Source organism: Natrix helvetica (assembly GCF_964273705.1).
Source record: "Natrix helvetica genome assembly, chromosome: 1".
NCBI lineage: Eukaryota > Metazoa > Chordata > Lepidosauria > Squamata > Natricidae > Natrix > Natrix helvetica.
The window spans coordinates 286,756,106-286,781,466 of NC_138548.1; the positions used below are offsets into that span (position 1 = coordinate 286,756,106).

Below are 25,361 nucleotides of genomic sequence, written 5' to 3' on the forward strand. Positions count from 1 at the left end.
TGGTCTAAACTCGGAAAAGAAGGGATATTTTTGGGCGGTAGTTATGTGTACATATATTTAAATTCAGTAATTATTTATACCTCTAGTGGATGTGTATATTCTTTGTGCAGGTTTCTTTGAATAACAATGAGATTCCTGATCTCTGAAGTTAGGGTGGAAACAGCAATGCATTGCAGACAGATGGTCAACTGGTATGTTCAAGTAGTAGTTTCAAACTTCACTGCGGTTCATTGAATTTCACAAATATTTGGGATTCCCAGGGTCAAGTCATCAGAGAGCTGTGCAGAATTTAGATTGCATCTAAATCTGAGAGAAAGAGAGAAACATCCAGAGAATGAAGTGTGTTCTCTGTGACACTATTGTGAGACTGCCATTTGGGTTTAATCCATCTGTTGTCCACAAACATGGGGTGCTTTCAATGCCCCACATCAAATCAGTTTCCTGGAGAAAAAAAGTCTTGATATTAATATAATAGTTTTTTTTAGACAACTTGAATTGAGTCATTAGTTTATAGTTTGGCCTTGATGTATGCGAAGTGCATTTAACTATTTTTGCAGCAAAATAAACAAAATCAATATTAACTACGGTTGATCTACATGTGTTTTTACGGTTGATCTACATGTGCTTTTATCTTTTGTCTTTTCTAATGCACATTTTTAAATGTTTTGTCTAATTTTGTTTTGTTTTTGCAAACATTCTTATTTTTCCTTTTTTGGGGGGAAGGTTGTATTTTAACTTTCTGAATAAAATAAAAATTTATTGCAAAAAAAGTAAGCAAAATCATTTCTTTCATCAATATGCTTTCCACTCCTCTCCTTCCAAGATCAATAAGAAGGGTTATTCTTATTTTAAGTTTCCATGTGTGAATAAAGATTAGTTTAGGAAAGGTCTAAAAAGTTGGGTTTTACCTGCTGATTAAGCTGACACCATTGTGAGTCATTTCTTTTCAACTTGGTGTAATAAGCAAGCTGAAACTAAAGCCAAAATGATTACACTAAGCCATAAATCATGGTATGTAATCACGATGACTGGGTTTACTGACTTCCTTGAGATTTTTTTGAAACCATTGTGGTTGAAAAGGCATAATCAGGGCTTCGTAAAAGCTCAACTTTGAAACTAAAACAAATCTGAAAAGGTAGTAGGACATGGGTGAGAAACCATCCATGAAAATGCCACCTGACAAACCCCACTTGGCAACATGACCTATATATGCACACATTCATTAAAGAATGAAAAATGGGGAGCCGTCATACACTGGGGCAATGCTGCATCTCCATTGAAACTGACCCAACTTGGAAGTATAATTAAACTTCTTTATTGTAATAGGAAATGAGTTTTTCTATCCCATTAAATTTTTTGAAGGTAGATTTTTAAAAGACCTGCCTATACTGTTTTAGTTTCTTAGAAGAACTGTGTCAAAGTTGTTCCTAAGGAAAGGAACCCTACATAAAATTAGAAATAATAACAGACTATATAGTGTGGAGAATTCTGTATTATTCCCATTTGGGCTGTAGAAAGTAGACAGTCACTAGATGGGAGTAGAAGGTTGGAGTTCTAACTATTGCTTTGGTGCCATCTAATGATGAAATGTGTGCCTGTACACGCTACTCACTGTGTGAGTAGCATCACTAGAGTGAAATGCCTCTCCTGTAAACCAGTTGAAATTAGCTTGAAGACAGTCTGTTTTGATTCAATTAAAAATGTCACAGTTAAAACTTCATTATCTCCTTCACTACTCTAAAACCTCAGTAGTGTATACACTGAAGAAACTATTCCCATACAAATATATATACCAAGTAACAATACAATGGAGATTTCAATATCAAATAATTTAGTTTAAGACCAAATCCTTTATTATATAAAAAATACATTGATGTATGTTGCAGTGTGCTCCTCTATCCCTTCCTCTCCAGTGTTATATGTGTACACACACACAAACACACAAACACACACACACACAAACACACACACACACACACACACACACACACACACACACACACACACACACACACACATATATATATATATATATATATATATATATATATATATATATATATAAAATGTATCATGTTTTATGATAATATAATAAAAAGGGAGAAAGGGTGAAAAAATCACCCCAATTTTCTGAAGAATTTCCCTGTAGACTCCTTATTGCCAATCAATAGGACATATTTTTCTTTGCTAGAATGGGAAACATTTCAATGAAAGGAATTTTCATTTTTAAAGTGAGATATTATGAACTGTTTTGACATTTTTGACAAACGGAAATGTTATTCCATATAAAATTTTGTCTTCACCTTTTGTGTTTCTCATTTTCTTTTTGTCAGTCAATGATAATTCTGGATGAATTATTCACAATAAAAAGCCTACTTTGAAAGATAACCATTCTTGAAGAAAATTCAAACATCAAAATTAAGAGCATTGCCTAATCCTAATCTTCCTACTATCCCTTTCTTCCTGAGTATTGCGGAATGGGAAAATGAGAAGGCGGAATATTCCAATTACCCTTAAGTTATTGTAAGAAGATAATTTTGGATAACATTATTCACCCCACGCCCCCCCCTGCATTTCTGTTCCTATTCTAGGTTTTACTTTGAAGTCATGACTTTGTGGCCCTATTGAAGCAACATTGTTGATTTGAACACATCTCCCCCAGTTACTTATCTCAACTGTGCTGGTAAAACATGATTGGGGACTTGTCAACAAGTATCATATTAACACTTGTCCTCCTGAGTATCACAAAGTTTGAACTCAAAAGCAGTTTGTTTAATAACAATAATAGCAGCATTAACATGCTTTGAATTGTGCCGGGATTGACAAAGATAGTAGGTGATTTCAGCATACTCAGGCTAATGGTGAGAATTTTATAATGTCTGTCTATAACCATGCATTCTTCCACTATATCCTAAATATGTAATGGAAGCTTTGTTCCTAAAGAAATAATCAGCAACTAATTGTGTATTCATATGGCTAAGTGGCCAGGATTTAAAAAAACAAAGAGACTCATTCTGAAAGGATGGAATTTGCCTACAACTTTGGCAAATTAAAGAAGAACATGTGGGTAGCAAATTATTCCCACCAAGGTTATTAATTATTGCAGAGTCTCTGGTATGAATTATCCCACATGTTCACTTGTCGGAAAGCTGCTTGAGTCTATGTGAAAATGACAATCTTGTAATCTTCTGATACAATCTATTAATTCATAAAATTAAGATTGACATGTGGGTCTTTCCAAAGGCTCAGTGGACTGTGATCAGACTGGTTAAAACAGCTACTGGGATTTATCAGTCTTCCTTTGATTTTTTCCTTCTTTTATATTCTCATGTGAAAGCAGCTTTACAAATTGATCTTGTGCCAGAGTGCCAAATGAACTTTACTCCTAATAGCTACACTGAGTGCTAGCATTCTTATGACAGGCCTTCCAAATGACACTCATTGATACCATTGGAGAGAATAAAGAAGCAAGCCCCCTGATGCAGCAGAGGCAACAAGACCATGCAATTCAAATTACTCAGTTCTACCCCTGAGATAGAGAAGGATTTTAAGTGCAAGTGGCAACAGCAATGGTGCTCCCTTATTAATACCAGAATGGCTATTGATTAAAGTGAGTAACTGAGGAAAAAGGACAGAAATGGTGGCGCTATTATATGGATGAGGCAATTAAGTAGTCACCGTAATCCTGGCTAACAATGAAGATTTCTTGCAGCCTTTATGGTGGATAGTATTATGCTTCAGTGGGAATCCACAGCAGTCAATTTCCTCTTTTATATCACCTGGCTTTTATTGCTCTTCTACAAATTGTATATCAGGAAAACCAGGTTTCCTGTGAAATATAGACTTGTCAAGACTTACTATTCTTCCCAGAGAACCTCTTTATGTGTATTTCCAATGTATTTCCTAAATATATTTCCAAATATATCTCATATTAAAGAAAAGGAAAGCATAAAAGTATACTGAAATATAGAATTTGCAAGTTGTTGTTTTTTTGGTCCCAGGCCTAATGAAACAACCTCCCAAAAATGGCCCATTTTTCATGAAAACAAACCCATTTTAAAAAAAAACAAGGGCATGAATAGCCCTTAGAAGGCTTGTAGAGTGCTCCTGGGAGCTGGGGGGGGGGGCGATGAGCAAAAAGCAGCCCGTTTTTCACAAAAAGTCCCATTTTCTGTGAAAAAAAAGGCATGTATAGCCTTTAGGAGGCTTATAGAGTGCTCCTGGGGGCTGGGGGTGGGGCAAAATTGAGCAAAAATGGCTCATTTTTGCTGATTTGTGCCCTCCCCAGCCTCCAGGAGTACTCTGGAAACCTCGTAAAGACTATGCATGGCCATTTTGGTGAAGGGGTGGGATTTGGGAAGCAAAAATTGCTGTATTCAGTGTATAAGGCGCTCCCGGATTTTCAGCCTCTTTTTTGAGAGAAAAGGGTGCATCTTATACTCCGAAAAATACAGTACACTACAAGAACATCCTCATGTAAAGCTCTTTACAGGAACCCATCTCAGAGTTGACTAGGGCATGACTAAGGCATTGATAGGGCACACATAAAGCCCCTAAATCTAGGAACAGGCACAATGTGCACTGTGCGAAGTTGAGCAAAAGCTCTTTAGCCACACCTTCCATTTGCTCCTGACACAGGAAGCATGAGTATAGGAGAAGTCCCAGATTAGAGACAAGGTCTATTTGGAGTAGTGAAATCCTACTGACAACCAAACATGACATAGTTCTATAAGTGGCTGTCCCCCTAACCTAAAGCTACTCTGTCTTACAAGGATTCAGTTGAAGCCTGTTGTTCCCTATTCAAAGCCTCTCAGCCTCAAGGCACCAGGATAAGATATCCACAGCATTGGTTAATGTGCCAGGAGCATTGATGTATAATTGGGTATCAATTACCCCCCATCATAAGCTTAGTCATGTAGATGTTTAATAGGAATGGAAACAACACTGACTCCTGCAGCACCTCACATAGGAGGGGCCAAGGATGAGCTCTTTCTCTCTCCCCAGTCACCATCAACTGGAATTGACCCGGAGGAAATGAGATGAACCAGCACAACACTATGCTGCTCATTCCAAATCTCTGTGCTGATTTAGAAAGAGATCATGGTTGAAGTGGCCAAGAGGTCAAGTAAGGCAAGAATTAGATGTGGATACATATGCTCTTGCCAGAAATCATTGAAAAGCCATTCCATTCTATATCTGAATTTGAATCCTGACCGAAAAGGATCCAGATAATTCTTATAATATCCTAAGCCAAAATTGAGGAAACATTCATACATTTCCTAAATCAGGGGTGTCCAAACTTGGGAACTTTAAGACTTGTGGACTTCAACTCCCAGAATTCCCCAGCCAGCATGGCTGGCTGGGGAATTCTGGGAGTTGACATCCACAAGTCTTAAAGTTCCCAAGTTTGGACACCCCTGTCCTAAATGAATGCCTATTGTAAGTTAATTGCACTTTGCCACTCTTACACGATTATCATTATATTTAACACACAACGTGTCTTCACAACAGATGCTTAGATGTTAGAGCAACCCATGGATAGAATGTCCTAGTGCAGATCAGAAGTGATGCTACCTGGAAATAAAATAATTTATTTGGCTCATGGATGAAATGTTCTAGTAAAAGGTCAGTCTATGCAAAGTTGCAGAATACAAAGGAAAGATAGGCCAAAACCAATTAAAAGCAATCCTTCCCTATGTCAAGTACATACACTGAAAGAATACTGATGCATGAGCCCAAGTGTTGCAATGGAAAGTTGACTGAATTAATATTTCAGAAAACTTAACATCTCTCTCTGTCCTTGAGACACTTTGAATTAGAAGATATTCTGCTTGATGAAGATACTGATTTGTTTGGATTCAGCTGTTCCCCATCCCCTTTTCTATGCAACCCAAATGGTTGTAACAGAGTTGGGAAATAAAGGAAAGATGATGCAAATAGTGAGGAAATTAGTATGTCCACTAAGGAACTGAGCTGTAACATAGAAACTATAGAGCTGCTAAGTGAATCAAGGTGGCTGCGGCGGGGAAGAAGGGTTAAAAGAAAGTAATAAAGAAACTTCTGACTAAAAGCATGGACTCTGTATGGAAATTAGAATTAGAAGGGAAAATGTCACCTGTTCCTAACAGAAGAATTCCTAACAAAATATATAGAAAACTGTGGGATTTGAATGAACGAATATGAATATGGCCAAAAAAGGAAGGAGGAGGAGGAGGAGGAGGAGGAGGAGGAGGAGGAGGAGGAGGAGGAGGAGGAGGAGGAGGAGGAGGAGGAGGAGGAGGAGGAGGAGGAGAAGAACAGAATTGGAAGACCCTTGGAGTTCTTCTTATCGAACCCCCTACCCAGGCAGGAAACCTATACCATTTCAGACAAACAACTGTACAGTCTCTTTTTGAAAGTCTCCAATGATGGAGCCCTCACAACTTCTGAAGACAAGTTATTCCATTGATTGCTTTCACTATTAGGAAATTTCTCCTTGGTTCTAGATCTGTTATTGATTTTTTGATTAGTTTCTATCCATTGCATTTTTTCCTGCCTTCTGGTGTTTTAGAGAATTTGTTGACCCACCACCTCTTCTTTTTATCTGATATCCCCTTAGATATTGGAACACTGCTATCATGTCACATCCCACCCCCAGTCCTTCTTTTCATTAAACTAGAGTTTCATTACTTTCTTTACTAGACCTACCCAATTTCTGCAACCATTCTTCATATGTTTTAGCCTCCACTCCCCTATTCATCTTTGTCACTCTTCTCTGCACTCTTTTCAGGGGTCTCAACATCTTTTTTTATATTGTGGCAACCAAAACTGGATGCAGTATTCCAAATGTGAAGGAAGAGGAGCAGCTACATTGATCAGAAGTTGAATTTCACTCAGTGGATCAGAGACAGAAAATAAGGGATGGTGGAAAAAAAGACCAGGGAGCTAACCGAACTAACCTGAGATGCTCTTAGAGACAGATGTTACTGGGAGCATTTTGCCAATAGAGTTTGGAAGATGGACATGTTGAAATAAGCATTGTGGCTTTGAAATGGAGGGCCCCTTAAAGAAATGATTCAGTCTGTTATCTATGAACTATTACCTCTAAGGAAGCGATACAAACTGCTATTGCACTTTCTCTTTATATATAGTGTAACTAGCAAAGTTTTGTTGTTATTTTAAATTCACTGGGATTGCGTGCATTCTAAAGAATTGGTTGCGCCTCAGTGTTGGGTTGAGAGTGATTTGAGTGTGACTGTTTTCCACAGCTAGGAGTGTGTGTTCGTAAGCAATCACACCTGTGAGCATGTGTAACACTAGGAGAGTGGAGGGCTGCTCATTGGGCTTCCTGGCAGAGCCGGTACAGTTCCTTTTGGGAGGTGAGAAATAAGCTGAGCTTAGCTTTGGGGAAGTGTGAACGAGGCTGTTTATTCCCAGCAGTAGCCCTGTCACTAATGGGGTTTCAGCGCTGCCTCTGTCAAGTTCAGAATGGCGTTTTCGATCTCTTTTTCTTTCTTACAAATCCAAGTTTAATCTACTCTATTCACTGGTTCTCAGCCCTGCCTGCAGATGGAGAGGATTAAATCTAGAATCTTTTTGCATGCCATGCATCTGTTCTACCTCTGATCTCCAAGCCTTCTTTTAGAAGTGAAGGTTGATGGATGTGCCTCTGTGGACTCGCTCCTCATGAAAATGCCTTCTGGAGTTAGGCATTTTGGCTTTCAGATAATTAACAAAACCTGTCAGGATATGGCATGAAATATTAAGGGTCAGACAAAAGCTTATTTCAGCTGCAAAACTGATTTGTTGGAAAAAATCATTTGATCGGCTTTAGTTTGACTCACAAAATGTCATTGAGCAGAGGACTCTCATTGTTCTGAAGTATCAGAGGATGGCTTCTTTTCAGGATCTTCTGCTTAGACAGATAAATTGCCTGAGCTCAGTCTTGCTTAAAAGTACTGCTGCACAAAGTCAGAATTCTGAATTGTCGGCCATGTCTTTAAATGAATCCATTTCCCCTTGCCTTTGATTTCACTAATAGCAGGACAAGTCACTTCATGGAAGCAGGAGATAACATTGATAGTCATATGTTTTCTACTCAGAAAATTATCAAAGATAATTCTAGATTTAAAAAGGTAGGCATTTCAAAACAGGATAAAATTCTAAGTGGTTCTTGAGTTTTGTACTGTAATAAGAATGGAGAGGTTAGAGTATAATATAAACGTTCTGTATTCATTTTTTTAAAAAAAAAACCTTTATGAAGAGCAATACTTTATATATATTTTCATAGATTTTCACGGGTGTAGGTATGCTGGTCTTGTTGTATTCGGGTCTTTTCCTGTGTAAGATTGACATTGTCTTGGCAACATTTCAACGAGGTCTCACTCGCCATCTTCAGGCTGAGTTTTGGGCTTAAAGTGTGATTGGAGCTGCTGTCTTTCTATAAATCTTGCGGGTGGGGTGGAGTGCTGGCTTTGTTTCAGTAAGTGGAATGATTGGTTGTGTGGTTGTATCATGATTGGTAGATTGGTGCTGATTGGTGCTGGCTGTGTGTCCATTGTTGTTTCATGTTGTAATGGTCCGGGTGGTGGGTGGGGCTCGTTTGTGGACTAGGGCTGGTTTCCAGATGTCTGGTAGGTGGGAGGTATCATCATGTTTATTCATGTTGTGGGGGTATTTCTCTATTTCGATAGCTTCCATAATTATTCTCTTGCTGAAGTGTTCTGTTTTGGAGATTAACCTGGTTCCTTCAAAATTAATTTCATGTCCTGTAGCTTTAAGGTGCTGGAAAAGGGAGGAAGATTTTTTTGTTTTTTCTTACTGCGTTCTTGTGTTCTGTGATGCATGCATTTATTCTCCTGTTCGTTTGTCTTATGTATATTACAGGGCAGATTTTGCATGGTATTTCGTAGACTCCTTGGTTTTCTAGCTAGATTTTGTCTTTGGGGTTTCTTAAGATGTTGGCTATTTTTTGGTCAGTGTTGAAGGCTGTCTTAATATTGTCTTGATATTGTTGAAGGCTGTCTTGACTGTACATGCATAGATACATACACATCTTCCTTCCTTCCTTGGGCTTGCTATACACATATTTTTCTCCTTGTAAAAGGTATATAATAAAGTATATATACTTTATTATAACTTTAATGCAGAATGAAAACTAACACAAGCTGATATTTAAAAGAAGAAGAAAAAGATGTGGTTCATTTTTTTAAAAAAATATATAAACAAGTTACTTTCCATTTTCTTTACCAAAGTTTCAAATATAAAATAACCTCTTGCTTTATTATTGCAAATTATTTAAATTTTCTCTGTTATTTAGTTTCAAACCTTTCATTTTATATATCTAACCAATCCTTGCTTCCATAACATTCATCCAGGACTATTACCTGCTCTTTAAACCTCACATTTCTTCCTCCCCCCCAATGCTATCACAACTCCATTCAGCAATTACCTTTTCTGTCTTCTCCTTATACATTCACACTTACCCCATGTATTTAACTGGTTCTCATTTTATATGAAAAAAAGTTCAATGTATTTATTTTATATCAATCATTTAATTATCCACATTAAATTTGGCATCCATTCATTCATAATCCTATCTCTTCTTGCATTACCATATATACTGTACTTCGCAAATACTCTATTTCCACTTATTATTCTATATTTCTTGACATAGTCAGTTCTCACTTCCATATAGCAAAGTGGAAATAAACATCTTATATGGTTTTTTTTTATTTCTAAACATTAATTGTTCACAACAAATAAACACTACACAGAACCTTCTACAAATATTTGAAAATCTTCAAATTTCTTCTACTCATATTCCGTAAATATTTTATCAAGGTAGACAAGATACTTTATGCTCTAGCTTTCCAGTTTTTATGCATAGCATTCACTTAATTTATCCTGTCAAATTATCTATTACTCCTTCCTCAGATGGAGGTCACATATAGCTTGGTCTTTGATACAATAATTGTAGCAAAATTATTGTATTAAAGTCCAAGGATATTACTTCATACAATGTACCCAACATTCACTACAAATAATTTGTGTTCTTAGTCAAAAGCACAGCTTTGTTGGTAATAAAATTAATATTTCCAACCAACACACCACTAATGTCATCATAAATATTCCTATACATGCAGTATGTCCATGGATCCAGTAACAAAGTAGAAAATATTTGCCTTACTCTCTGCTCCATACTGAATCATTTACTAGGTGTTCCAATTATTCTCATGCATGCTTTCATACACTCCCATTTGGTGGCATCATCACATTTCTCATATATGACCTTGTTGCCATTATCCTCCTCAACATTAATATTTATATAATTTATTTCAATTCCAGTTTCGGACATATCACTATCATTCTTATACAACTCTCCTCTCCTTTCAATTGTACCTTTAAAATTATCCCATCTCTCCCCCCACCCTCTTCACTTCATTCTTCTAGAGGCTATTTATTTAATTTTCTTCATCCATTTCCAATGTTTTATCTCCATCAAAATTGCTCTGGATTCCTTATCCCAGTTACATTCTTTTCAACGTTTTTCTTCTAGCACACTTTGTTCAATATATTTCTCTTATTCTCATTTATTTTTCAGGATTTATTCTCTTGCATGCTTGTTTCTCATCCTCATTCTCTTTCACTTCATCATCCTTAAGCATCCTTTATCTTACTTCCCATTACCCTAATTCCACACACTTCTTTTCCACATCTTTTTTTCTCTTGTGCTACATCTGTTCTGTATTTTGATTATATGTTTCAAGATGGATAATTCATCTGAATCCAAGCAGAACTACTATTCTCTAGTGCATACAAAAGTACCAAGCCAGGGAAATCTGTGAAGATTAATTTTGTATGAAAAAGCATTCAAACATTTAATTCCCCAATGAGCTGTTGAAATGATACTGCTTCAGTGACAATTAGATCTCAGTCTCGATCATAGAGTTTGCTACTGAACATTCAAAGCCATTGCAAAATAATTTTATGAGCCATTCAACAATCAATGTTTATCACAAAACTGGAATGCAATAGCAATAGCATTTAGACTTACATACCACTTCACAGTGCTTTACAGCCCTCTTTAAGTGGTATACCAAGGTAGTATATTGCCCCCAACAATCTGGGTCCTCATTTTACCGACCCCAGAAGAATGGAAGGCTGAGTCAATCTTGAGCTGGTCAGAATCAAACTCTTGGATTCTAACCACTGCACCACCATGGATCTACAATCTATACACAAAGACATGAACAGACAAAGATGTTTGTCATAGGTTCAGAAACTTACAGAAGCATATCCTCACCTGTGAGGATAAGCTTAGAGGATGACCTTACAGATAAGGCTTTATAATGCCCCCCAAATGTCAGAAATGCTGGGGGTGAGCAACATTTATAAACAGTGTCAGGAAAAGAGTAGGTTTTTAGGAAAAAAAGTAGTGATCAGTATTCTTATTACTGCCAATTCAATATTTTTTCCTAATTTCTGAAAAGAACAATTATTTTTGTTCACTTCAGCTGTTTTAAACACATCTGAGACTATTCAAGGCTCTCAGCATCTTTAGCGAAAAGAAAAAGAATTCGCATACACCTGTTTGGAGAGTTGGCTGTTAAAATAATGAGCCTAATATTCGGAAAAGAAATTGCTGCCTCATTTGCTTTCATACCCATGTACATGGAGAATTGGTTTTGTGTTTGTGCTTCTTTGTTTGGAAAAAGAAAATATACATCCTTAAAGTAAACTTGCAACACTAATCTTAACTTTTCATAAGAACTGAACATACAGCCCATCATGATATTAGATCTGATGAAAAGTTTTCTGGTTTGTGAAGATAATGAAAAATGAAATATAAACACATTGAAGTGAATTCTTATGTTAATGAGCAAAATTTTAAAAATGCTGGATTCCATCATCAAAAAGAATCTTAAAACCCTGTTTTTATTTAAGTATACATCTTGCATTCAGCTTTACTGTCGGCTCAGAATTTTCACATATCCCTTTATATTTTGATAAAAGGGCAATAAGATAACCTCTAAACATCAACATTTGTATGTTACTATATCTTGTTCATATTTGCTTTTCAACAGCTTGCACTTGAAAGATAAAGAACAAAAGTCACATAAAGGTCATTGCTTAAACAGAAGTCTCGGGTTTGGAGATTAAGATTCCAATGACATGTTGTATGCGGTACTTTCTTGTACTTTTTTTTTCTTTTATTAAATCTTGGAGCAAAAGTAGGGCAATCATCTTGGGATGGACTATGAAGCTGAAAGATGATGGAAGGAAAGGTTAAGCTATTTGTCTTTATTAGCCTTTATCCACTTAGACACAATGGTGGAGAATTCACAGAGTTTTGATTGCCATGTGTTTCAAGCCTTAGAGATAAGAAATAATTAAAATATCCCATATCTGGGCTAGTCTAAGATACTTGCTACCTGAAATGAAGGATAAAATAGTGCTTACTATTTCATAAAAAGAAAACAACTAGAGTGATAATTGAATCTCTTTTCCGAGAGTGCTTCCCCAGACTATTTGAGGATTGTGAGACAGCTTAGGAGAAGTAGCTTGTTATTTCTTATTTTGTCCTCCACTATTCCCTAGCCCCCTCATACATTGCCTGAAGTGGTTATCCAGCTTTATCTACTAGTAGGGCCAACTCTGCATCTCCCATCTTTTTTTCACACTGTGTAAATGGAGAAACATGACATAAAAGGGTCCTCAAAACATCATTAATCTCAACCGAGCTGCCAAATAAATTAGGCTAAATGCTTTTGCACATATTAAGAGAGAGGTTTTAAGAAAAGGCCAGCAGTCATATCTGTCAACTTCTCCACAACATTCCTGACTGATCTTTGTCATGTAAGTGGACTATTTGTCGTTAGGAATAATCCGTAATTGGAGAAAAAGGGTTACATCAGTAACTATTTTTTTAAGAAGGCCAATTGCAGATGAATGAATCATTTACAAATAAGATAAAAGTCAATTACAGATGACTGAATGGCTCAAAACAAGTCACGATGAGAGAGAAATGCAGAGTATCAATAAATGAAGGGTCAAGAAAATGCTTTTCAGGGTCATTTTTGCTCCTGCTGGAAGCTTAGTGTTTTAGTCTATTTCCCCACAAAAGACTCACATGCAAGAATTTTTTTTTAAAAAAAAACCCCATCTCAGAACAGATTTTGATGTTCTCCCATGAACACTAATCTGATTTGCCACACTTTTGGCTCTTATTCTTGCTGAGGAATCCTATAACCATCTCATGGGCATCTTCAAAACTTTACACAAAAACTTTCTTTTTTCCCTTTTTAGTCAAAACCAGGAATTGCCGCCACCCCATTATGAACTGATACATACCTCAAATGTTATAGACAGGAAAACCACTATCCAATTGCTTTTGACTAACAGGATGCCATTTTTCTTCTCCAATATGGCATATATATATTTTTTGCTGATACATTTCATTTGGTTATACGTTGATATGATTCATGGAACTGACTCTTGAATGAGTTTGTTTGCATGTACACATATATACATACACACACTCTCTCTCTCTCTCTCACACACACACACACACTCACTCACACAGTCTTCCTACATAAATATGCTCTGGAGGATTAGCTATATTTTCATGCCTGGGATCGAGAATGCCAAAGGTCCAAATCCAGTTGTTCATCCCCTTAATGATCGTAGTCTCTCCTCATCTTCCTTGAGATCTTTGCAGGAAGTATCTGCATCTGATATTCTTTGTGGTGACTCTAAATCCCCCTTGGCATGGGTTAATTGAATGAACATATTTCATTAAACAAAGCCTTCACCATCTGTTCTTTCTATTATGAATGCAAAAAGAATGCATGTGTGTGCACGCATAACAACATCAAGAACGTGTGTCCTGAATTCAGGGCAAAAAAAATTTTTTTTTTTAATGCATACAAATAGTATTTCTTCGGATATTCACAATGCACCCCCAAGCTATCAGACCCTGATTCCCAAATCCACTAGCGGTCCTCCTAGCAGCAATAAATGGGGTTTGAAGACACACCCCTGCCATATAGAAACATATCCCACTTGAATAAAATACAGCCCATATGAGATCATGGCAGGCTGCACTTGTGGGTAATAGAGCTATCGTCAAACAATGCCTCCCTTATGAGTTGGTATGTTACTGAGCCTGTGCTTTGTTATTAGTCGTGGAGAAAAGGGCCCCAAGTTAATATGCTGTCAAATTATTTATTACTCCTTCCTCTGATGGAAGTCACATGGATATATCAAGGTGATATTGCAATTATGGCTTGAATAACAGCTGAAGTATATCCCTGAGTATCTTTTTGCTTCTCCCTCTATGGTAGTATCTTCTTTATTGAAGGCAGTTTTACTTTACCAGCAGATGGAGAATTTCTTTATCCTCGTTTGTGTGATGTAATGGTCAAGAAGGATGTACAGTATTCCATTACTATGGTTCCTTCTAAATTAATAACATAAGAGTGACTTGCCTGGAACCTTTTTTTTGCACACTTCTTTGTTGTTTTATTTACTTTATTTGAAAAAGAAAAACTAAGTGAAGAATTTATGTTGGAATTTGCTATTTCTATGGAAGGTTTACCATAACTGGCTGACATCAACCATTTGGGGCCTGGCAGACAATCTTTAGAATATCAGCATTGCTTGTGTTGGGCATCGCGACAAGACCATAATTAAATTATCACATAGAAACTCAATCTACAATTTAAAGCCAATCTTTTGGTGTTTTTTTTGGATAACTATAATTTGGGCAAATGGTCCAGAAAGCACAGTGGCATTGAACAATCTGGTCAATATAACACTATGATTCTCACAATGGGGGAAAATTCATTTATCACAGAGCCCAAAGCCTCACTTGGCCTTAAGTGGCCTTGTAACTTGAAAGAAGTGGGAGAGGCTAGGACAAAAATGGAATGCAACTTCATTTAGGTTACCTTTAAAGGTAATTAATACTGAAATCTAAATGTCAGGGTTGCAAGTAACACCCCTAATGAAATAAGACTCTGAGGTTTGAGTTTCCTTTAAGTTCCATTTTATTAGCAATGTCATATTGGCACATCTGGGAAAACCCAAATCTGAAAGCTTCCAGGTTTTCCCCATCCAAAAGAAAGTTCAAGCCCTGCCCAGCACCCATATGTCCATCTCATGATCCAATCAGGTACCATCCAAAACAGGAGATGCCTCCCAGTCACACCATCACAGCTACGGGTCCAGATGGCCTTGACTGAGAAAGAATGTTATTATGGCTGTAAAAGGCGTGTCTTATACTCCGAAAAATACGGTAGCTTCTTGTAATATCCAACTATATAGCCTTCATTATTTTCCTTCATCATTATGGTCTCTCTTTACCTCCTCCCACTTCAATCATATTTTATTTCCCTCTTTCTCTTCCCTCCCCAGGTAGACAGCCCTTTTCTTTTAATGGTAATATCATAATATATAAGTTAGGGGTGACATAATGGTTCAGAAAGATTAGGCCTTATTGTATGTGGCCCCCTCTGTAGCTTCCAAATAAGACATATTGTTCCTTGTTATGCCTCAGGATTATTGGAAAAATTGCTTTGGTACGTGAGGAAATGAAGCTTGACTGTAAGCATCAGACTGATAAAAATGTTTAGAGAAGATGACAAGGAGAACAGAATACAACAGAGCAGCTCCAGGCAGTCTTCTGAATTCAAAACAACTACCCATTGCATACAAAATACTAACTTTGATAAGTGAAGGTTTGCAAAGCTATCCTTTCAACCCATAGTAGTATGTCCTCTGTTGCTCTCCCTCTCTCTCATTCTCTTTTTTATTTTTAATTCTAAGTTGCTCATTAATTAATGATTGGTACTCAAGGGCTTCTGGCCAACACAATATACTCAGCACTTCTCTCCAAATAGCATTTCATTAAAGGGGAGTGGGGAAGTGCTTTGACAGACAGCGAACGGAAGCCTCCTAAAGGATTGGTTCTGCATGCCATGCCTTTACTGTCATCCTCAGGTGCAATCTCACTGCAACTAAATGAAAGCTCCGGAAATGAATTTTCAACGGCAACAGCCCTTTGGAGCTTTTAAATACCAGACTCAGCAGTGGGATTATTGCTTCAGCACTGTGGTTAACCCTATCTTCATGCCGAAATGCCTGCATAAAAGGAGAGGCATGGAGGAGAGATAAGAGTATCCCTGTTTCTTCCAGGAATTATCAAAATAAATGTGACCAGCAGGGAACCGGCATATGGGTCCTCTGGACATCCTGTCCTCCAAGACTCCATATCTTGTTCTACACCAAAGAACATTTTCTGGGGCACTCTTGCCATCTCAGATAAGAGGAATTGACTGTTAGGTACACATGTAGTTTTCTTTCCAGTTTGCCACTGTGGTTTGTTTTCCTAAACGAACTGTGATTATGGTTTGAAGTGCTGTTTAACATTTGTCTAAAACATTGGTGTTGTGGCTGGATGCCTCAGTGGTCCTTTTGGCTTTAAACAATATCCTGCAGATGGTGCAGCTGAGTTGAATGAGATATGGAAGGAAGTTTCTGTTGGTATTTATAACTGGATTGGAGGTCCATCTTCCCTACAGTTATGCCTTATGACTTTTTTTTTTTTTTTTTGCCAATGAGACCGTACTTTACAATAAATACTGAATATTTATAAATTCCATTTCTTGCTTGTTTTCCTTCAATCTTTGCTTAAAAATGGAAGATTGTTAATCTGAAATAATATTAATGTAAAATATCAAACAACATACTGATTTTTGCTGGATCATGATGATTCTAATAAGCAGTGTAATGACATCTAAATTTGAGTAATAAATTAAAGATGGGTAACATTCAATAATAAAATGATCAAACCGCTGACGACTTGGTATCTTACTTCTTCAAAGAGCAGAGGAGGGAGAGGAGGACAAAGTGATGGGAAAGGAGGCCATCAGTAAATCATTTTTCAGATTGAGCATTCTGATACACTTTCAGCCACCCAACATGGCAGTCCCAACCTTTCCCCCCAAAAATCTCTCATGTTAGTCTCTTTTGAAGTGGGGAGAGTGGGGAGGAATGAAATAAAATCAAACTCACTTAATCTAGCTAACTGCTTGGTAGCTGTTTAAACAGGATCTGGACCAGTGGTGGGTTCTGGATCCCTTTCCAACCAATACAGTTGGAAGGGGCCCGGCGGCATCCACATAGATGCCCACAGTGCACGCATGTGTCTTAGTGCCTCCACGATGCTCCAGTTGCTCAGCAGACTGTCGTGCAGGTGCTGTATGTGCTATTTGCATGCACAGAAGCGCCGAAGACTTAAAAGACCAGTAAGGAGTTCGGGCAGGCGGGTGGGCCTTCTGGAGCACTGTACTGGAACGGTATCTGGTGTTCCGGGCAAGCTTTGGTACGCTTATACTGGGGAGTACCGCCTACAACCCACCACTGGACAATGTTAGAGTAGACTTGTCATGTAATCATTTCAGAGATATTTTGTTACCTTAACAAAGAAACAAAATGACCAAGGATGGGCAAAAAAGCAAAGGAAGCAGGAATAACTTATAACTTCCTGGCAGTTTCCCCATTGAGTTTCCTTGTGGAAATCTGGCAAGAAACATCATAAATCCCTTCCCTTCCTTTTCCAGCAGGCAGGTATGTGGCTGCTGTTTGGTGGGGGCCAGGGATTGCAAGACTGCCTGGGAAACCGTCATGGAAGGTTGAAAATGAAGATCACGTATATGATTGCAGAAGTAGCCCAGCAAAGCAATGCAGAAGCAACCAGTGGCATTGAAGCAGCCACCACTTCCCCACTTCACCATTTTCCCTCAAGAGAAAATGATGGGTCCTGTATTTTAGATGTATTCTGTAATTTAGCTCATTTGAAGTACCTTGCTTCAAGAATTGTTGCCATGTGATGCACCATTTCATCCTGTTAAAGCTCATGACAATAAGAGATTTAATAGCATGTGGACACAGATTCCACTGGAGAGAATATTGTTTAGATCTTGATAATCAGAGCCCTAACTCAAACACTTTGGCCACCTAATGAGAAGGAAGGACTCACTGGAGAAGAGCCTAATGCTGGGAAAGACTGAGGGCAAGAGAAGAAGGGGACGACAGAGAATGAGGTGCCTGGACGGAGTCACCAAGGCAGTAGGCGTGAGCTTAAATGGACTCCAGAGGATGGTAGAGGACAGGAAGGCCTGGAGGAACGTTGTCCATGGGATCACGATGGGTCGGACACAACTTCACAACAAACAACAACAACAATAACCAGGGCCCTTATATACATTCTTATTTTTAAGAATAATATTCCTGCAGTTTTATAAAAACCAGAAGCAATAAATTCAAGCGAATTAATGGATATTTTATTTTTGTTTTGCTTTATTTAGTGAAAGAATGTTCCATTTCTGATCTCCATATTCTAGCCAGCTACTCAGAAAATGATTTTCTTGCAACCCCACAACTGAATGACAAACATATCTGAATATTAACCAATTAAGCAATTGTACAAAACAGTTTATGTTGTGTATGCATACAGGTGTAGGGTGGGAGACAATATGTATTAGTTCTTGGCATTAGCCCTTCTTGAGAAGATGTTTCAGTTGAATGAGAAAAAAGGACTTTGTCTTTGACAAGTATTTTCCAGATAGTGTTAAAATAAAAAAGAAGAGTGAAGTAGAAGGATCAGAACTGTATCAGAGTCTTAATCACAATTAAGGTGGGGAGAGGGAAGACAATTATGTGGGCAAAATGGCATTATTTGAGAATAGTAAAGAAAAAATAATATCTCAAACATTGGTGGATGTAATGCACTATCATTTTTAATTTTCACAAAATGTTTAAAGGTAAGTTTTATATCTTCTAGAGCATATCTCAAAATGAATGACACGTTAAAAGGGGAAAAAAATGGAAGGTACAATCTCTCTTAAAGTCAAGAGCAACAGCTATTTAAAAATCAGAATGCCTCCTCATTCAGGACATGTAAACAAACCAAAAGCAGAAAAATTCTGCCTCTTTAAGACACCAAAAGATAATAAAAACTCTGGACAGCCAGTCCTTCTTGCGGTTGGTCATATTGGCGTCATTTTTAATTTTGGTTTATATTAAAATGTAAATCTGACAAGGGAAAACATGATGATGCTATGAAATTATTATCCTTTTGTTCTCTACAATGTAAATGACTATTCTGCCAGTGTTTGTTGCAAAATTCAAATCCAGAAAGCACACAGAGATAACTGATTCAGCAGGAATCATTAACGTCTTTATTTACATAAAAACACATGAATAAATGTACAATACCAACAGCAGATTCTTCCAACATGGTAGAGAGGAGAGATTGTTTCAGTTCAGAGTTCAGAGCTGACTACAGAAAAACTAGTTTCAGTTTCAATTCTCAGCACAGCACTCAGAGCTGCAGGACGAAACCACACCCAGACTCCAAGCTGTTTCAGCTCCCATTGGCTATCCTTGTTACTAAGCCCTATTCATTGGCTGACCTTGTTACCATGTCTCTGCCAGTCATGAATATTGTGGCATATTCTTCTACTGAGATTGTTCAATGCCCTACACAAAAGAAATAAGATAAAATATCTCTTTGCTTCTTCCAGAGCATCCAGAACTGTTTAGAATATTCCCATGTCCATAATAAAATCAGTTGACCCAGTATACTCCTGGTTATAGTCAATTTCCCAGTGGCACCTTCTGCTTTCAATTTGCAAATTATAATAGGAGGACAATTTTGCAGTATACAGTTGCATTTTTAATTCTGTGAAAGATTGTTACATATTATTTCCTAGTGGCCTGAGAGTTGGTCTAAATAAAATTTCCTTGAGGTATTATAAAGATGTGTAAGGCTTTTTGAACAAATCCTTTGAGAAAGGCCTAAGAAGAGGGCATTTTTAATTATTGCAATTTTTTAAAAAAAGAAATACAGAACCAGCAGTATCCAAAATGCAAAGTAAAAGAAAAAAGGTAATATGCAACAAATTAAGGAATTAATCAGATTGTAAAATCAACATAGACAAAAAGAGTGGGGAAAAGAACATTACACAAATAAGGCTCAAGAAGTTATTGTCTTGATTTTCATATTCTCATGCAAAGGTCCTGCAAGCTGCTTAAGTCTAGGTTTCAGGAGGACTTAGAATCATAGGACTGGAAGGGATCTTGGAGGTCTTCCTGCAATGCCCCAGCATATTATTTGTGTGTATAATGTTGTTCTCATCTACTGGCCGGTGCCATATACCACTCTGAAACTGACCTGGCCCTTTAAAGGTCATTTACTCATAAACTTCAGTTGAAAAACAAGTGCATCCTGGGAAGCCAGGCTCCATTTCTTTTAGCAGTCGAAGAAAACAGAAGCACCAGGGAGAATTCAGCCATATCCGTGGCACACATTCATCAGAGGACAAAAATCCACATCCCATACGCATAGCATCACTGGCGAGATTCAGATTTATATCAGTATTTCTTTATTGTTATGCTTACCAGCAACTCAACACTGCTTATTTTGTGTTTGGGTTCTTATTGGGTTCTATTTTCTCAATTTCACCCATCCTGTTTAATGACACATCCAGATCTACATACATGGTCTGTTTTATTGGAGGATAGGTAGAGATGATATTCAGCAGGTTCTGACAAGTTCTGGAGAACCGGTAGTGGAAATTTTGAGTAGTTCAGAAAAACTCTGACTGGCCCCCGCCCCCATCTATTCTCTGCCTCCTGAGTCCCAGCTGATTGAGAGGAAATGGGGATTTTACAGTAACCTTCCCCTGGAATGGGGTGGGAATAGAGATTTTACAGTATCCTTCCCCTGCCATGCCCACCAAGCCATGCCCACCAAGCACACCCACCAAGCTATACCCACCAAGCTATACCCACCAAGCCACGCCCACCAAGCTATACCCACCAAGCTATACCCACCAAGCCACGCCCACCAAGCTATACCCACCAAGCCCAGGGACGTGCGGGCAGGGGAGGCAGGGGAGGCAGAGCCTCACCTTTCTTCATGAAATAATAGCATATAATATTATATACATCCGTCCAGCTGTGGAGGCAGAAATGTTGTCGGCGCTCCCAAAGGCACAAAAGCGACAGGAGCGCGAAAGCGACAGGAGCGCGCAAAATCCAGCAGAGGCAGGAAGGTTCTCGTCGTTCCCCAGTCGCTTTCGAGGACTGCGGAGCGCGAGCCAGCGGAGCACGCTCAGGAAGGTGGGGAATGGGATCACGTGTGCTGGGGGCTGAGACAGCCTGAGCCTCCAGCACAAGTGGTCCCATTCCCCACCTTCCTGATGACGTCACCAGCCTCACCAGCCATAAACCTCACTGCACATCATTGACCAAGCCACGCCCACCAAGCCACACCCACCAAGCCACACCCACCAAGCTATGCCCACCAAGCCATACCCACCAAGCCATGCCCACAGAACCGGTAGTAAAAAAGTTTGAATCCCACCACTGAGGATAGGTGAGTTTAGCTACATGTCAAGCTGTACACAGAGTAATGTGTAGTGAGGACAGACACTTCTAGTCCAACTCCCTGCTCATGGGGGTTGTCCAATTCTTTCTTGAAAATACCCAATGATGGAGCAGCCACAACTCAGGGAGGTAAGCTGTTCCTCTAGATAATTGTTCTCATTGTCAGGAGATTCCCCCTTAGTTCCAGCTATATCTGTTTAAAGAGCTTGCACCCCCTCGTCCTATCTTTGGAAAATAAGTTGATCCCCTCATTTCTGTCATAGCCTTTCAAGTTCCTGAATACAGCTACATCTATCCTGTAACCCCTAAGATTTCTCTTTATTAGACTAAACATACTGCTTTGTTGTATTCTGTTCTCCTTGTCATCTTCTCTAAACATTCCCTTAACTATTCGTCATATGGTTTAGCCTCCACATCCCTTATCACAGTGATGGCTGACCTTTTTGTCATCGTGTGCCGAAAGCGTGCTTGTGCATGACAGCGCATGCGCACCCATAATGCAATGCATATGTGACCCCCCCTCGCAGTGTGCCCTGCCCCCTCATATATGCCTCCGTCCCCCTCACCCATTTTTTGTTTCCAGGTTGGTACAGGAAGCTGCACTCCATTTTGGGCCTGGAAGACCACCTGCACCAACCTGGAAGCCAAAACAGGACATGAGGGTGCCACGCGAAGCCCCAAAATGCGATGTGAGCGCCCCCTGCACATGCGCCCCAGCCTTTAAGCATGTGTGTATGCATCCCCCCATGTGCCTCACACTCTGTAAATGCACGGCAGAGACCCAAAGACCATCTGGCTGGTGGGAGGTACACGTGCAAGTGCAGTGGAACTGGGCTGGGGCAACGGCTGGTGTGCCCGCAGAGAGGGCTCTGTGTGCCACCTGTGGCACGTGTGCCATAGGTTCTCCATCACAGTCTTATCATCTAAGTTGCTCTTCTCTGCACCCTTTATAGGTTCTCAACATCTTTTTTATAACCATGGTGATTAGGCTTGGATGCAGTATTCCAAATGTGGTCTCACTAGTGCATTATAGAACAATACTACCACTTCTCATGATCCTGATGCTGTCTCTCTGTTGATGCAGCCTAGGACTTTGTTGGCTGTTTTGACAGTTGCAGCACACTGCTGGCACCTGGATAGTATACATACATGTGCAAAATAGCAATGGCACAGATCCACAGAAGGTATCTGACAATGGAAACTCAGAAATTCCAAGCACTCAGCAGGATGTGGGGTGCTACTCTACTATCTAGAGAATTGATTTGAAGGAGGAACATTCTCCAACATTCTCCCACAGAAGCACCTCTAGGATGCAAGTCCCACCCAGCCTCATCTTCTGCTGCTTGGCTTGCCCTGCAATGTGTATGTTACCAGATACATTGGTTGTTGCCTGATTTAAATCCAATACAATATAATACAATAGCAGAGTTGGAAGGGGCCTTGGTGGTCTTCTAGTCCAACCCGCTGCCTGGGCAGAAAACCCTATACCGTTTCAGACAAATGGCTAACCAACATCTTCTTAAAAACTTCCAGTGTTGGGGCTTTTCATTTAACTAGACATACCCAATTCCAGCCACCATTCTTCATATGCTTTAGCCTCCAGTCCCCTAATCATCTTTGTTGCAGAATAATAAAAGTAATTCTAAAGGTTGAAATTCTGGTCTTTTTAACCAGCTATTTTTCTGTTAAAAACCACTTTTATTTCTGCAAAATATACTGAGTGGACTTTTTATGGTAATAGAAATGCTCTTTAAAAAATCTTGTATAATCCCATCTATTTTGCATGTTATATTAATTACCGAACAGTACAAAGCACTGCACAGTTGGTTTCACCTTTATTCTTCAGGTATAGGCATCTGTTCTGACCCTCCTTCCTCCGTTGCCCACACAGAACACACTCCAGAACAGTACAAGGGAACAAGGTTTATTGCACAAACAAACAGAAGTTTCCGTGGCAGCAAGCCACCAAGACAAAACTCACAAGAACAGAACACAAAAGCAGCTATCCAGCTTGCTAGAATTCCAGACTAGAACTTCTGGCATAAGTCTTCTGTTGACTGCTGCAAAGGGCGTATGCACAGTCAACCCTTTTTATAACCTGGAAAGGAGCCTCCCAAACAGCAGCTGAGAGCTCTTACCACCGATAATTACGCCCACGCTCCGTGCGTCTATGGGCGCGGTGGTAACGAGCGTCCAGAAACTCCCTGCTGAGTTCTGACTCACTGCCTCATGACTCCTCCCCACTGCTCCAAGGCATGGCATCGGAGCCCCCCTCCTCTGGCTCTCACCGCTGCTCCATGCCTCAGGCGCCTCCTGGTGGCCGACCAGACTCTCGGATCCCTGCTCAGCGTCCGAACCCTGTCCAGGGTCCCCCATCTCCTCTGGAGCTGACTCGTAGGGACCCTCACTCTCGGAGTCTGGTGGCAGCGACAATGGCACCTGCTGGGCCACAACAGGCATCCTATGCCTGAAGAGTCATAATAAGGATGATTCAAATCATGTAGTGCCTTGTACTAATCAATATAGCTTATAAGTCTAGAAAGCTATAAAACAGCCCCCTTCCTTTAAAGCAGAGGTTCTCAACCTTCCCAATGCCGCGACCCTTTAATACAGTTCCTCGTGTTGTGGTGACACCCAACCATAAAATTAGTGTCTCGGTTCCTAAGATCATCGAAAATATGTGTTTTCCTATGGTCTTAGGTGACCCCTGTGAAAAGGTGGTTTGACTCTCTTGAAGAACCACTGCTTTAAAGGCAGGCAGTCTCAAAGTTTTCTAGTATGAGGTTCAGACCAGGGGTGGGTTCTGGCAGCCACTACTGTTGGTTCGCTCACTGGTTACGCAGTACGTGTGTGATTGATGTGTGCTTTGCGCACATGCACAGTACTATAAAAATGCTTCTGCATATGTGCAGAAGCCAAAAAGATGGTGAGAACCGAGAGAACCGGTTCGGGGGCATGGCAGGCCTGGGTCACTGCTGGTTCCAGTGACCCAGGCCACCAAACCACTACCAGTTCGGCCGAACCGATCTGAACCAGTAGGAACCCACCACTGGTTCAGACCAATAAAAATAAACCTCAAAGTTCTTTTGTGTGAAACCATGTCGAAAGAAAGAAAGGGGTATCTGCACAGCTTCTAATTCCATCTATAAAAGAATGGCAAATTAAGCCCCAGGAATATGCACCAATATCAAAGACCACACTCATATCTGAAAAACAACTTGACACAGAATTCAAGGTAACTTGAAAACTACTTATGGATTATAGTTCTGTAGCTCATGCAACTCTGACATTTGGATTTCTCTTAACACAAGCTTTTAATATCTAAGTATTGTTTTGATGCATTCATGTCATGGAGCCTAAACCCAAGAGAACCAACACAACCATGCAGGCAACACATACACACATGCACTTCAAGGCTTCACTACCCCTCTCTTTTCCACTTCCACTGCTCCTCCAACTACTACTTCTTTTGAGTCCCACTGCTGAAGAACAATAGTTTTCTATGCTTCAGGCTGATTTACAGATAAATACACATCACCTTTCCTGTTTCACACACACCAACATGACCACAGCCAGCTGCCTCTCTGCTCAGCTTTTATAGCCTACGATTTCTGTGCTGCCTAGGGAGAGGACTTAAAGGGACAGAACAACAGCAGCACAGGTGCTGACCATTTGGTAGGCAGTCTGTCCTCTCAGAGTTAATTAGCACAAAAAGTATTAAATTAGACAGCAATATTTGTTAGTTCCCTGTTTTGATTTATGCTAAACCAGCTGATATTAATTATTGCATATTGGTTCAATATGAATAATGTTCTGAAGATCTTACTGGAAAAGGACCTTTATTCTCTCTTTAGAAGAAAGGATACTCCAATTGTGGGAATATTGTTCCATACCTACAATAATTTCCCACATAAAATATAAATTTG

General features: G+C 39.3%; 1 long non-coding RNA gene across 1 annotated transcript in view; it reads right to left on the reverse strand.

Moving 5' to 3' along the window:
* LOC309382668 overlaps nucleotides 1-25,022 on the reverse strand; it is a 50,447-nt gene extending 25,425 nt beyond the window's left edge. Inside the window, exon 1 of the long non-coding RNA XR_014173695.1 lies at nucleotides 24,974-25,022. This is a non-coding gene — a long non-coding RNA (uncharacterized lncRNA). The remainder of the gene's footprint in view (nucleotides 1-24,973) is intronic.
* Between the last annotated feature and the right edge of the window lie 339 nt (nucleotides 25,023-25,361).